The 13,225-nt window shown below is 49.2% G+C and overlaps 1 protein-coding gene across 2 annotated transcripts in view; it reads right to left on the bottom strand.

Moving 5' to 3' along the window:
- Nucleotides 1–13,225, bottom strand: part of ANXA11 (annexin A11) — a 42,101-nt gene that overhangs the window by 28,626 nt on the left and 250 nt on the right. The window lies entirely within an intron of this gene.

Here is a 13,225-nt window from a genome sequence, read left to right as displayed (position 1 = left end):
TTAACTTCTCTAAACTTCTAAGCTATCTGCAAAAATAGGACCTGCCGACCTACTCTGGTGTTACTGTGAGGACTGAATCAAGTGAGAACAGGGAAGACTTGTAAAATAGGGACCGTTTTCTGTGCTCTGTCACCAATTCAGCCTGGGTTGTACCCTTCCAAGTGGCCAAAGAGCACAGGCTCTTAAGTCTGGAGACCCTTTCCCCCCGAAAGGGTCATCAAAGATCCTGAACAGACATCCAGACTTATGTAGTGTCTGCTAGGTGTCCAGCCCACACAGTGAGGGGAGTACCTAACCAATCGTTATGGTCTCAGGTGGTTCAAGACAAAGCTGGGAAGGGAAAGAAAGGAGTGTTTTTCAAAGCCCATGATCAAGGCACCATGAAGTTTCTGGATTAGGTCTGTCAAAAATATCCCCAACAAAGAGTCAGCATCCTGACCCCCCAGAATCTGTGACTATGTTGCCCTAAACGACAAAGGAGTTTGCAGATGTGATCAAGGCTACAAACCCTGAGATGGGGAACATACCATAGATTATCCAGGCGGGCCTATGAGTCCTTTCCTAGCTATGGTAAGGATGAAAAGAAAGAATAAGGAGAAACAAAGATGAAAAGAAAGAGATGAGAAGCTTGAGAGGGATTCCATCCTCCCGGGAAGGGTGACAGAAGTCAAAGGATGCAGATGGTCTCTAGAAGCTGGAAAAGACAAGGAAGTAGATCCTCCTCCAGAGCTTCCAAAAGAGACATAATCCTGCCAATAAACACCAGGAGACCCGTGAGACAAAACCGTACAACAGAATGGGGCCGTCGCAGAGGCAAACGGGAGGGCAGCACCTCAAAAATTAAACACATGACCTAGCCATTCCATTCCATAAATGCACCCCAAAGAAGTGAAAGCAGGACTCAAACATATTTGTCCACCAGTGTTCCCATGTTCACAGCAGTTGTTATTCACAACAGTCAACACGTGGAAATAACCCAAATGTCCATCAACAGATGAATGGATAAACGAAATGTGGTGTATACATAACAAAACAGTATTTCGCCTTAAAAAGGAAGGGAATTCTGACACATGCTAGAATATGGGTGAATCTTGAGGTTACTATGCTGAATGAAATAAACCAGTCACAAAAGATATTCTATGATTCTACTTATGTGAGGGGCTTCCCAGGTGGCACCAGCGGTAAAGACTCCACCTGCCGATGCAGGAGATGCAAGAGACACAGGTTCAATCCCTGGGTTGGGAAGACCTCCCGGAGAAGGAAATGGCAACCCCTCCAGTATTCTTGCCTGGGAAATCCCACGGGCAGAGGAGACGGGAGGGCTACAGACCACCGGGTCACAGAGCTGGACACAACTGAAGAGACTGAGTCCTCACGCTCAACTGAAGTGAGGTAAGCAGAGCAGTCTGATTCAGAGACAAAGAGAAATAGTGATGCCAGGAGCTGAGGGGATTGGGGGTTAATGTTTAATGGGGAGAGAGTTTGTTTGGGAAGATGAAAAGTTTTGGAGACGGATGGTGGTGATGGTTGTGTAATAATACTTTCCAACTGTGGTGCTGGAGAAGACTCTTGAGAGTCCCTTGCACTGCAACATTAAACCAGTCAACCCTAAAGGAAATCAACCCTGAATATTCATTGGAAGGACTATGGCTAAAGCTCCAATACTCCGGCCACCTAATGCAAAGAGCCGACTCATTGGAAAAGACTCTGATGCTGGGAAAGACTGAAGGCAGAAGGAAAAGGTCAAGACAGAGGATGAGATAGTTGGATGGCATCACCAACTCAATGAACATGAATATGAGCAAGATCTGGGAGATAGTGGAGGATAGAGAAGCCTGGTGTGCTGCAGTCTATGGGGTCTATGAAAGAGTCACAAAGAGTCAGACATGACTTAGTGACTGAACAACAACAACTTAATACAACCAGACAGACACCTAAAAACGGTTTTTTAAAAAAAAAAAGGCACTGTGATATTAAGCCCCTAAATATGGATATTTTGCTACAGCAGCAATAGAAAGCAAGTTCATACAGAGACCACTACTTCTCTCCTTCCCTCCAGATCCTTCCATGGTATGCTCTTTGAAAAGGCTCCCTCTGTATAAGAGATCAGTGCACAGTTTGAACTCACTCAGCGTAAGATGCAATAAACCCCAAGACCACAGGAAAAACCATTCCACCAAGAAGGGAAGGCCCAGGTACATGTGTCTCCTACATGTCTGGGAATAAGAGCTCACTCAATAAAGCTTTGCTTGCTTGTATTATCAGTCAAGAGAGTCACCATGGTGAGACCTGGGGCTTGTGACTAGGTTCTGTATGGCCAGCCCGACACACCCAGCCAGCAATGCAAATGCTCCTGGGAGGGAAAATGTGGGTAGTATGATGCTTGGGTGGGTGGGGTAGGTGAACACACCCAACCAGCCAGGACCAAGCAACTGGAATACCAGAGGTCATTCAGCCTAGAGATGATTCAGTTCATTCCTGCCCACCCCACCTTGGCTCCTATTTCACAAATGCAGAAACTGACAACCAGAGAGGGGAAGTGACAGGGCGAGGTGACACAGCAAGACCCTCCCAGGGCTGGTTCAGGACCCTTCCACTCCTGCCTCCAAGCCAGGGCCCACTGTCCAAAAGGCAGGACCGCAACCAGTCGCTGACTTTTCACAGCATCTCTAGTTGGGGAGGCAAGGTCTTATGGAACCTGAAGCCTATATAATTTTAGGGGCCCTTTTTAAGATGCCAGAAACAGGATGCTTTTTTTGGCAAATTCTACAAAACTACATGACTTAGTAAATTCACTGTGAGGGCCTCTCCCACAGCCTTGGAGAGACCACATGCAAATGACTAGGGTGTGGGGGTTGGGAGACTTCAGCTAAGGACTGTATGCCCAGATGGCTCCTCTGTCCACGGAATTCTCCAGGCAAGGATACTGGAGTGGGTAGCCATTCCCTTCTCCAGGGGATCTTCCCTACCCAGGAATGGAGTCCAGGTCTCCTGCACTGCAGGCAGATTCTTTACCGTCTGAGCCACCAGGGAAGCCCTAGGTTTCATTAGTTTCACAATGATTTTACCTCTGGGCTCAGAGGCACCCAACGCTGGGGCTAGACTCCCCTGAGAACAGGTGTTAAAAAAAACAGAGTTCTGGCCTACACTAGGCTTTCCCTCTAGCTGGAGCTGCTGCTGCTGCTAAGTCGCTTCAGCCGTGTCCGACTCAGTGACCCCAGAGACGGCAGCCCACCAGGCTCCCCCGCCCCTGGGAGTCTCCAGGCAAGAACACTGGAGTGGGTTGCCATTTCCTTTTCCAATGAGTGAAAGTGAAAAGCGAAAGTGAAGTCACTCAGTCGTGTCCAACTCCTAGCGACCCCACGGACTGCAGCCTACAAGGCTCCTCCGTCCATGGGATTTTCCAGGCGAGAGTACTGGAGTGGGGTGCCATTGCCTTCTCCTGTATCTGGTAGTCACAGGAAAACACTCACCAAGTGTTTAAGAGCCACTCCCAGGCAGAATGGAGATTAAGGTTGAGAATCAGGAAAGGGCTCTTTGGAAGCGGAGAGGATATGTGTTTAGGAAACCCACTTCTCTCTGACGGGCCCTGGCGAACCCAAGGCTCCCCTGGGCACCTCTCCCTCATCTGTGAAATGAGTGAGCCCGCGAGGGATGCATGGTAGTCAACTTGTGTTGCCCAAGACCTGGGGCTCTTTGGAGGTTCTGTAGTTCACAAACATTAATTTTGTTGTGGGGAGGAAAGGGGCAGGGCTGCAAAAGAGTCTCTCCAACTTAAATTTTGTTTTAAATGGAAAAAGAGGAGGCCTGGACACCAGGAGCCCACGTGGCGGCACACAGCTAGGCCTGCGGCAGCTGCTCCTTCATCCAGGGATGCCTGCCTCGGCTGCCCACTGTCCCCACTAGGGCTGTCCCTGCAGGCACCCGTATTCGTAATGAAAGGCACAGATGTTCACCCAGGGCCCTGCTAGGTAAGATGCGATCAACCACCTCACCTTCACATGCAAGTAAGTCACAGATCATCTCACAACAAACTGGGGAAGAGGGGTGGAAGACAAGACAGAACATCAAAAGGCAGCAGGGAGTCCCCAGGGCTTCTACAGACCTGAGGCCTGTTCAAATGCCTTTGGAAAGGCCTGGTCCCTTCAACTCTCGAAGACCTGAGAGAGTATCTATTTCAGCTCCAAATAGCAGAGCACCCCACCCTGCCTAGAAGCCCCAGAAACCTCTCCTTCAAATAGCACTTCTCAAGGGCGGCTCTTCTAATGGTGACCAAGTCCCCAGCCAGCCTTGTTCAGCTGGAAAATGAAAAGAAATCCCCACCAGAGCCTACAGATCACACTGGAGGAGGAGATGCTCTTTTAGATCTCAGGTGGGCCTGACTGATGTGCAGGTGGAACCCTAAGACCTGCCAAGCAGCCCTGGGCTGTACCACGGCAAGAAAATGGAAGGTCCCTGGAGGTCTCCATGTGATGGCAAGAAAGCAGGAAATGCATGTCCATAGCTCAGTCAAGCCAATACCTCAACATTTTCCATCTTCAGAACTTCTGCTCAGTCATCTCTCTACCTAGCCTGTCCTCCTGTGTCCTTTGCTCCTCTGTCTGCCCTCCTTAAACCTAAGTCAATTCTGGCTTTTCCTTTAAGCCACATGGAGGCCCGCTTCTTTCAGGAAACCCACCCTGATCTCTCCACCCACAACGATCACCTCTCTTTCTGGAATTTACCAGCACTTGGCCTAAAATGTTTTCTATGTCCTCTAGTGTTCTAATAATACTCCCCTCTTTCCAGTACCTAAGTCGCTTCAGTCATATCTGATTCTATGAGACCCTATGGATTGTAGCCCACCAGGCTCCTCTGTCCATGGGATTCTCCAGGCAAGAATACTGGAGTGGGCTGCCATTTCCTACTTGAGGAACACATATTACTTCATCATGTTATCACCTCATTAACCTTCATTAACCAACCCTCATTAACCAACGATCCTACAAGATAGGTATTATCACCTCAAGAGGACTACGGCTCAGAGATGGTTCTTGACAAGCAAGGATCACACACCTGACGTGTGCCAGGGCCAGAATTATTTTTTCTAGGCCTCCCAGCGAGAGTCAGTGCCGCGGCTGTAGGACAGGCCTCTTCTCTCCCCTGCACCAGTTAGCACGGGCAGGGCACTGTGAGGTTCTTGACAGGACATCAGTGGGTCCTGATTATACCTCTTCCACACCCTGGCGGCACCTGTCCCAGTGACACCTTTGGTATGGAGGCTCCAGAATTCTGGGGGCAGAGAGAACTCATCTAAACCATTCTTTCTCTCCCTCCTACAACAAGGCTGGACCTTGAGTGACGTAAGAGGCGTCGAACATTCCTGACTCTGCCAGGGCACTGCCTCACCTCCGAGGTGTGGGTCTGAGGTCATCAAGCCCCAGAAGCGATCGAGGGAGCCCCAAGGCAGCACCCTACCAACCCAGACCATCCTTTCCCAAGCACTGAATAGAAAGCCCACAGAAGGTGCTGTTAGACGTTCAACACACCCCCACACACACCCATGAATCAAGAGTAGCTGGAGCACACGTCAATCATTAGACAAGCAGTGCCTCCAACTCTGCCCCCCCCCCCCGCCCCCCGCAAAGGCTGGCACCTGTAGTGGCCCCACCCGGAGGAGCTCCGGGTACAGCAAGCTAGGAGAGTGGCCACGGGCCAGTGTCCAGGCCTGACCAAGGGGCTGAACGTGAGCAAGCAGGCTCAGAAAGACACCGCTGGGGAATAAAGTCAGTTTCCAGTGTGCTAGCTTTGGGATTACACAGGAATCCTACAACATCAGAGCTGGAAGGGGCCTTCAGGAGACCCTTTGACTCCACTGGCTTATTTTACTTAGGTGGGAGCTGAGGCCTGGACAGCAAAGCCTGCCTGGGCTCTCACCATTGGCTGGGGCAGGGCAAAGACTCAACTCATGTTTCTTGACCTCCAGGCCAATGCATCCAGGCCCAGGCTGGCTCCCTTCCACTCACGCTGCTGGGTTCTTCTCCACCTTCCTGGGTTGGAGAATGGACTTGGAAATGTGAAGCCTATCCTGGGAAAGACAGAATGAGAAGGTGACCCTGCTGCCTACAAATAAAGTCCCATGTCATCAAGTCAGAGAGAAAGTGTCCTCTGCCCAGGGAAGCCTCTGTGACATGGCTTCTCCCCAGGTTCTTGCCTACGAGTTAACAAGAGCAGAGAGCAGGGATTGGCAGCCACTTGTTTTGATCATTCTGGGGTATCAGGAGCTGCACTGACCATCAGTCCAACTCAACTCACGGTTCAAATGGCCTCTGTCCCCACGCTTTCCCAGAAATAAGTTACTAATGTGTCACACCTGGAGTTGAAGCAGGTCAGTCAGGAGAAGAAAGCACAGTAAGATACTCTCTATCCCAAAGTTGGGTCTTGGAGGGACACCTGCCCCCACATCCCTAGGGCCTCTAAGGTGGCTCCACATGCAGAATGCATGGCTGCCAAATCCAACCACTGGGAATGGCCTGGAAGCAGTGATGACCCTCAGAGCATCAGCAAAGCAGGAGCCTGCTTAGTCACCAGCCCACTGGCTCAGCCGCTGCCCTGCTCTGCGCTGCCTGCCGGCCTGCCACTGTCATGAGACCCTATTCTTATTTCCCAACCTGAGGAAGGCTGGCTTAGAAAATGGCAAAACCGAGAAGCACAGTAGTGGTTTCAGACTGAGGACAGCAGTGGGTGGTGTTCCAGAAACTTCTGGTTGTCCCCCCTCAACCATCTGCCCATCTCGCTTCCATAACAGAACACTTACCAGCAGCCTGGCACATGGCAGCCCCAAATTAGGACTATGCTTCTGAGCTTCCCTGGCAGCAAGGCAGGACTCTGTCAGGAAGTCAGCTGTCCTGGGCCACGCAGGTAAGGGAAGCCAGAGCAGCACTATGGTCCCCAGACTGGCCACATCAGCACAACCTGAGTGCCGTTAGAAAGGAAATTTCTCGGGCCTCACCACAGACCCCCTAAATCAGAGCCTTTAGGGATGGGGCCCAGGAATCTGTGTTTTAACAAACCTTTCAGATTATTCACAAATGTGCTCAAGTTTGAGAACCAAAGCCCTGAAGAACGCCAGGAGCAACTGTGCCTAAGGAGTCTGGTGCCTGGACCACCTCACGGAACAGGCACTTATTAACTCTGGACTCCAATTTCTGGAGATAGAGGGAGAGAGAAACTCCTCTTAAATCATGGCCAAACCTGAATGCAGGTGGGTGAGGAAGAGGAACAATGAGAAACTCAACCAAGACAGCAGAAAGTAGGAAAGAAACAACATCCAAGTGTAATAAATAATAAACAGACAACAAGACGCAAGAAATACAATCAAGACTACCTGGCGTGCAAACAGTCTGAATTCTCTACCAAAGACAGAAATGACCAAGTTCGGTTTGTTGTTATTATCACTGCCTCCTGCCATCTCCCCTCAACCCCAGTCACGTGCTGATTACAAGAGAAACACTTTTTTTAAAAAAAGGAAAAGAAAAGTTGAAAATTAAGGCAAAGACATATTAGGTCAGCATGGAGAAAAACCAGAAGTGGAAATATTAATATTAAAACCATGTTGAGAACTTTCCAATAACCCTGCCTCTGCAGACTGAGGGTTTTTTCCAGCCACTTCTCAGCCATTTGCCTTTATCTGGAAACACAGGACTTGGAAAACTACTCACTAGGATTTCATGGTACAACAAGGCTTAGGCCATTCTAGTTCCATGAAATAGTTTACATGACTTAAAACACAGGCACAGAAAAGATTGTAAAACTTGGGGCCCAAGCCTTTATAGCTGACATTTGGTCTTGGGACATTTTTGTGTACTGTTTTGTCATATCCCTTGGGGAACAGAGAGTCTGTTTTGCTGCTGTTGATGAGGAAGGAAATATAACTGTGAGCGAGAGCCATCTACTTGGACCTATGGGATGGGGAGGAACCAACCACAAAGTCAGAGGTCCTCTCCTGGGTTTTGCGAACTGACCTCCTTTTATCCACCCCTCCTAAAACCTGGCTATCGTGGGGGCCACTGGGACAGACAAGAAGGGGGAGCTCACAGTCGTCATGAGTCTAAGAAGCAGGCAGAGCCTGATCACTACCTACTCTGCATAAGCCTGAGTGGGAACTAGAGGATGTGGCATACCCCCTGCCTGACTAAGGCTTGCTTCCAAATTTCTGAGCCTTTTATTTACTGTCCTATAAAATGCATTTAATTATTAATTTCAGGACTACAAAGAAGGAATTCTCCCAGATTACTGACAATATATGCTCCTAAAATAGATAATATGGAATTTAAGGCCAAAGGTACAGAATAAGGAACAAATGACACAAGGTACAGTCCACAAAGATGAGCTTGATCAAGCTGTATACACCAGACACACACGCCAAATTCACAAATCCAGAGCAAATATAAGTCAAGTTTGACTCAAAAAAAAAAAAAAGATTCAATAAGCAAGGATGCAGAGGGCACCCTCAAGATCACAGAAATATCTGATGTCTGTGTGCCACAGAGAATGTGTGTCAGGAAAGCTCTTCAGGTTGATCATGTAGCTGGCCACAAAGAAAATCTTAATACAGTCCCACAAGAGATTCTGCCAAGCACCTTCACGCAATAGAACTATATCTGTATGCTCAGTTGCATCAACTTTGCGACCCATGGACTGCGGCCCGCCAGGCTACTCTGTCCATGGAATTTTCCAGGGAAGAATACTACAGCAGGCTGCCATTTCATACAGGGAATCTTCCCGATCCAGGGATTAAACATGCATCTCTCGCATCTCCCTGCATTGGCAGCTGAGCCACCGAGGAAGCCAAGAGAACTAGCAGCCAACATTAAAATATGATCAGACTGCCCCAAAACTTCCTCAGAAATTAAAGATCCTGCCTTCTAAAAAGTCCTTGGATCAGAACTGATCTACAGAGTACTAGGAAGCAATGGAAAGATGAGCATTTCATATAAAGGCCCACTGGCTAGACTGGTACTCAGAAGAAAATGCTGAGCTCTACATAAATTTTAAATTAAAAAACTAAAAATAAATGAACCAATTTAGACATGAAAACTAGAGCAATGAAATAAGCAAAAAGTAAGAAGACATGAGTAACAGTAAAGGTTGAAATTAATGACCAAAAAAGTAGAATTTTTTAAAAAATATTTACAAATAATTTCCAAATTATATAACATATTTTATGAGATATATACCTCCAGCATATCCAATTAGAATCCTATTCTTAGTATCTAATGAAGACATTCTATATCACAAGGCCTGTAATCTGTCCTTGATTTGGAAGACTTAATAGTGTTAACTCTTCCTTATAAAGATTCCTACCAGTGGCTCAGTGGTAAAGAATTCGCCTGCAATGCAGGAGACCCAGGTTTGATCTCTGGGTCAGGAAGATCCCCTGGAGGAGGGCATGGCAATCCACTCCAGTATTCTTGTCTGAAGAATTGCACAGACAGAGGAGCCTAGCGGGCCACAGTCCATAGGGCTGCAAAGAGTGGGACACAACCGAAGCGACTGAGCACGCACAGACTATTTACTCCAACACTGTTTCAAACTATAAAAACAGTCAATAGCCTCCAAACCCAGCAATAAGGGAAAGGTTGAATAAATTAATTTACATCTGTACTACAAAACAGCCAGGGATGACCTAGGGTGGGTGGGGGTGGCCTCTGCTTTTGTGCTCACAGTACAGGTCTAGGCAAACAGTGGGTACTCACTAACTATGAGTTCAACAGCAACATCCTTGTCACAAGCTTCCTAAAATAGCCATGACCTTTTAGGTGAACACAGCAAGCTCAGTCGGCTGTCACCAGCCCCCTCACAGACACACCCTTTGCCCCAAGGATGCCATCGCCAGGCCTAACCGCCACCCCCGTCACCAGCTCCGAGTCTCTCTTCGCCCCTCACTCACTGTCCTCCAAGCCAGCCTCTGCCCATGCTGCAGGTGCAAGAGGCTCCAGGCACCTGACTTCCCTCCTCATTTCAGGAGTCATTCCACCCCCTTTTTCCTGCTAAGGCAGTGGCACCTTCAGGACCACAAGCCCCTGGAAGACTGGAACTCAGAGATCACAGAACCAGGAGTCAGCTACCTACCACCCACACACTCCAACCCCAGCTTCAAGATTCCTTGCAGCAACCCAAGATATCAACACTGCCATCACCACCCCCTAACTGATCTCAAGCCCCTTTTGCAAACATCTTCTCACCAGATTCTGCAAACAACCATTTTACTACCCAGAACACAGGGACCCTGTGTGGCTATGTGGCTTGTCCCAGGATACCCAGCACAGATGGGACCTCTGCCTCCTCACCCCTCCATTGCCCCCACCTGATACTTTCTCACATCAGGAGCAAAGTCAGCTGTGGTTTGAGTCACTATTCACACCACACTGTCAGGATCCTCCCAAACCACCACATGACATCCGAACTTTATTTCACGGGGTCCCGGGGTCAGGGTCAGCAGGCCTCCTGCGGTATGGTTTCAGCGTTATTAGAAAGCTCTGTTGAATTTCAACAACTGCTTTTAAAAATGCGAATTCCCAACAAAGACCTTTCAGTTTCTTCACTTCTCCTAAGACCTTCCCTATCTAGGTATCCCTCAGATTTCTTCGTGTTCTACAGGCCGTGGGCTCACAAGGTGCTGTTGAGAAAAATCCAGAGAAACCTGAATCCATTCACTTGGCTGCAATTGTGAAATACACCTACACACAGAATCTTCCTCCAGTGCCCACCACGGGACAGGTGCTAGGAACTGCTCAAGGGGGAAAAGACAGCAGCTGAAAAGAGGGAGGAAAGAGCAGGAGAGAGAGTGAGATCCAGAAAGGCCCTTGGTTCTCTGAAGATCCAGCACTCAGCACAGATTTGGTTTCTACATTCACCTCCTGCTCACACCAGCTTTTTTTTTTTTTTTTTTTTTTTTGCAGTGAATACCCAGGAAAATCCCACACTCACCTATTCTGGCTCAACTCTCATTCCTACCATCCCAAGCTACCCATCCTCCCCAAATCACATGGCCAAGGCATCACTAATCAATCGTAGCCTTCTAGGTGCCGCGATCCAGGACAAGCCCTGACAACAACCCTGGACCTGATAACATAAAGGAGTCCACGGGGACTTCCTCTTGACCTCTCTGCCAGTTTCTATGCCCACCTCTCAGTCGGAACTCACTTCCATCTCACTCTTCCCACTTTTTCTTTTTTTTGCCTATCCCAATTCAGCTTCCAAGGTCAAATATCCTTGGCCTGCCTCTTCACTTAGCTAACATCTGCTGAGTACCAACATCAGGCAAGGTCCTTTCTGGATGCTGTGAAACCAAGAGATGAATGAGAAACACCACCCACCCTCCAGACACAGAGGACAGGGCAGAGAGATGTTGGCTGTACAATGACTACTGCACGGCGAATACTGAGAACTGACGTTAAAGGAGTGGAGGAGGGCTGTGTGGGCTGACCGCATGTCTTGCCCCTTCCTGCTCCAGGTACCTGGATGGCTCCTAGAAGGGCGATGAATAACAGGCAGAACTGGGGGAAGGAGGGCAGAAAAGCATGAGCGAAGACAGAGGAACAGGTCAGGAGGAGAGCAATTCAACTAGGCTGACCTTCAGCTGCATGAACGGAGTAATAGATATTATTATTACTGACTCTTACAGATGAATACTAATGTGTCGGGCCCTGCTGTAAGCTTTACGTCTATCTGGGACACAGGAGCATGTTCACCACCTATTCAGATCAGTGACTGAGCTGTATGGTTGTTAAGTATATTAATTTATTTAATGCTCACAACAACCCTGGGAGGTAGGTATTATTGTTGCTGTCGTCATTTAGTCGCTAAGTCGTGTTTGGCTCTTTGTGACCTCATGGACTGTAGCCCGCCAGGCTCCTCCGTCCACAGGATTTCCAAGGCAAGAATACTGGAGTAGGTAGCTATTTCCTTCTCCCGGGGATCTTCCTGACCCAGGGATAGAACCTGCGTCTCCTGCACTGGCAGGCAGATTTTTTACAGCTGAGCCACCAGGGAAGCTCCAGGTATTATTATTACCCCCATGTTAAAGATAAGGAAACAAAGGCACAGAGACTGGTAAGAGGCAAGATTTGGAAGAGATGCCCAAAGTAGTGTGCATCCCATGCCAGGGCAACAAACGGCCCTGCAACCTCACCTGGTCTCTCCTGTCAGGGAGAACCTTGTGGCAAGGAGAGTGCCTTGTGCGCAGGGGCCCTGCTAACTCTCCTGGCATCCCCAACAACTGACTCAAACAAGGAAGGAACATAAGGAGAGCCAGTTGGGGGATGAGCAAGATAACACGCCCTGCCTGGACTCAGCCTGGCACTGCCCTCTAAGGCTTTGTTCCTGCTGTGGGGGTTGGGCAGAGGCTCACCCCTTTAAGGGTCACTCCAAGTCCAGGTCAAAGCAGCGCGGGAGCAAAGTGAAGGCAGAGAGGGAAGGCAGAGTGGTTGGCTACCAAAGATACCCTGGGTCTGTCCTAAAATACCCCATCGCCAAAGAAAGGTCGCTGATTTAGAGGGGAAGGGACAGAAGTGTGCCAGGCAAACTGCTCCCAGCTCGGGCTGGAACTGTCTAGCTAAGCTTCTGCTCTCCAAAGTCTCAAATGGATGAACTGCACAACTCTCCGTTAAATCAACAGACTCTTTATTTCTTAAAGCTTTTTCAGGGGGAAGAGAAGTCAAGAATCCCTTCCCGAAACTGCAGCTCAAGGCTGAGATGAAGGAACAGGCTGAGAAGGTAAATACACAGGTGAACACAGCACCTGGGGTGGATTCCGCATTCTCTCAAATAAAGTGCCTTATAATCAACTCCAACAGCAGCAGCTCCCAGGAATTTCCGTCTTTCCAGTTCCGGAGGAAAGTTCCTGAAGGCAGCCAGCCCTCCTAGGTCTCCTCAACAGAAGCCTTTTCTGGAAGGATACACACACTGTCCAGAAGTCAGCGGGGTCAGGGGGGTCGTGGCCACCGTCATCCCCACACCAGCTAGCCGCCTTCTTGTCGCAGGTTAACGGGCTCCCAGGCCCTGAGCCCCGGAACCCGGCGGAGCAGCACAATCACGCGGCCCTGGCCACTGGGGCCCCGCCTGTGCACCGCCCACCCCACAAGGAGGGCCCCCAGCCGCTGACAGAGCTGGGCAGGAAGCCCGACGAAGCCCGTCCGGGACAGCCCGACACCCGCGCCTTTACCCCCATGCTGTGTAACCA

This window comes from Bubalus bubalis, chromosome 4 (assembly GCF_019923935.1).
Source record: "Bubalus bubalis isolate 160015118507 breed Murrah chromosome 4, NDDB_SH_1, whole genome shotgun sequence".
NCBI lineage: Eukaryota > Metazoa > Chordata > Mammalia > Artiodactyla > Bovidae > Bubalus > Bubalus bubalis.
Note: the sequence above shows the minus strand (reverse complement) of the source record. Positions and strands in the feature narration are given on the sequence as shown.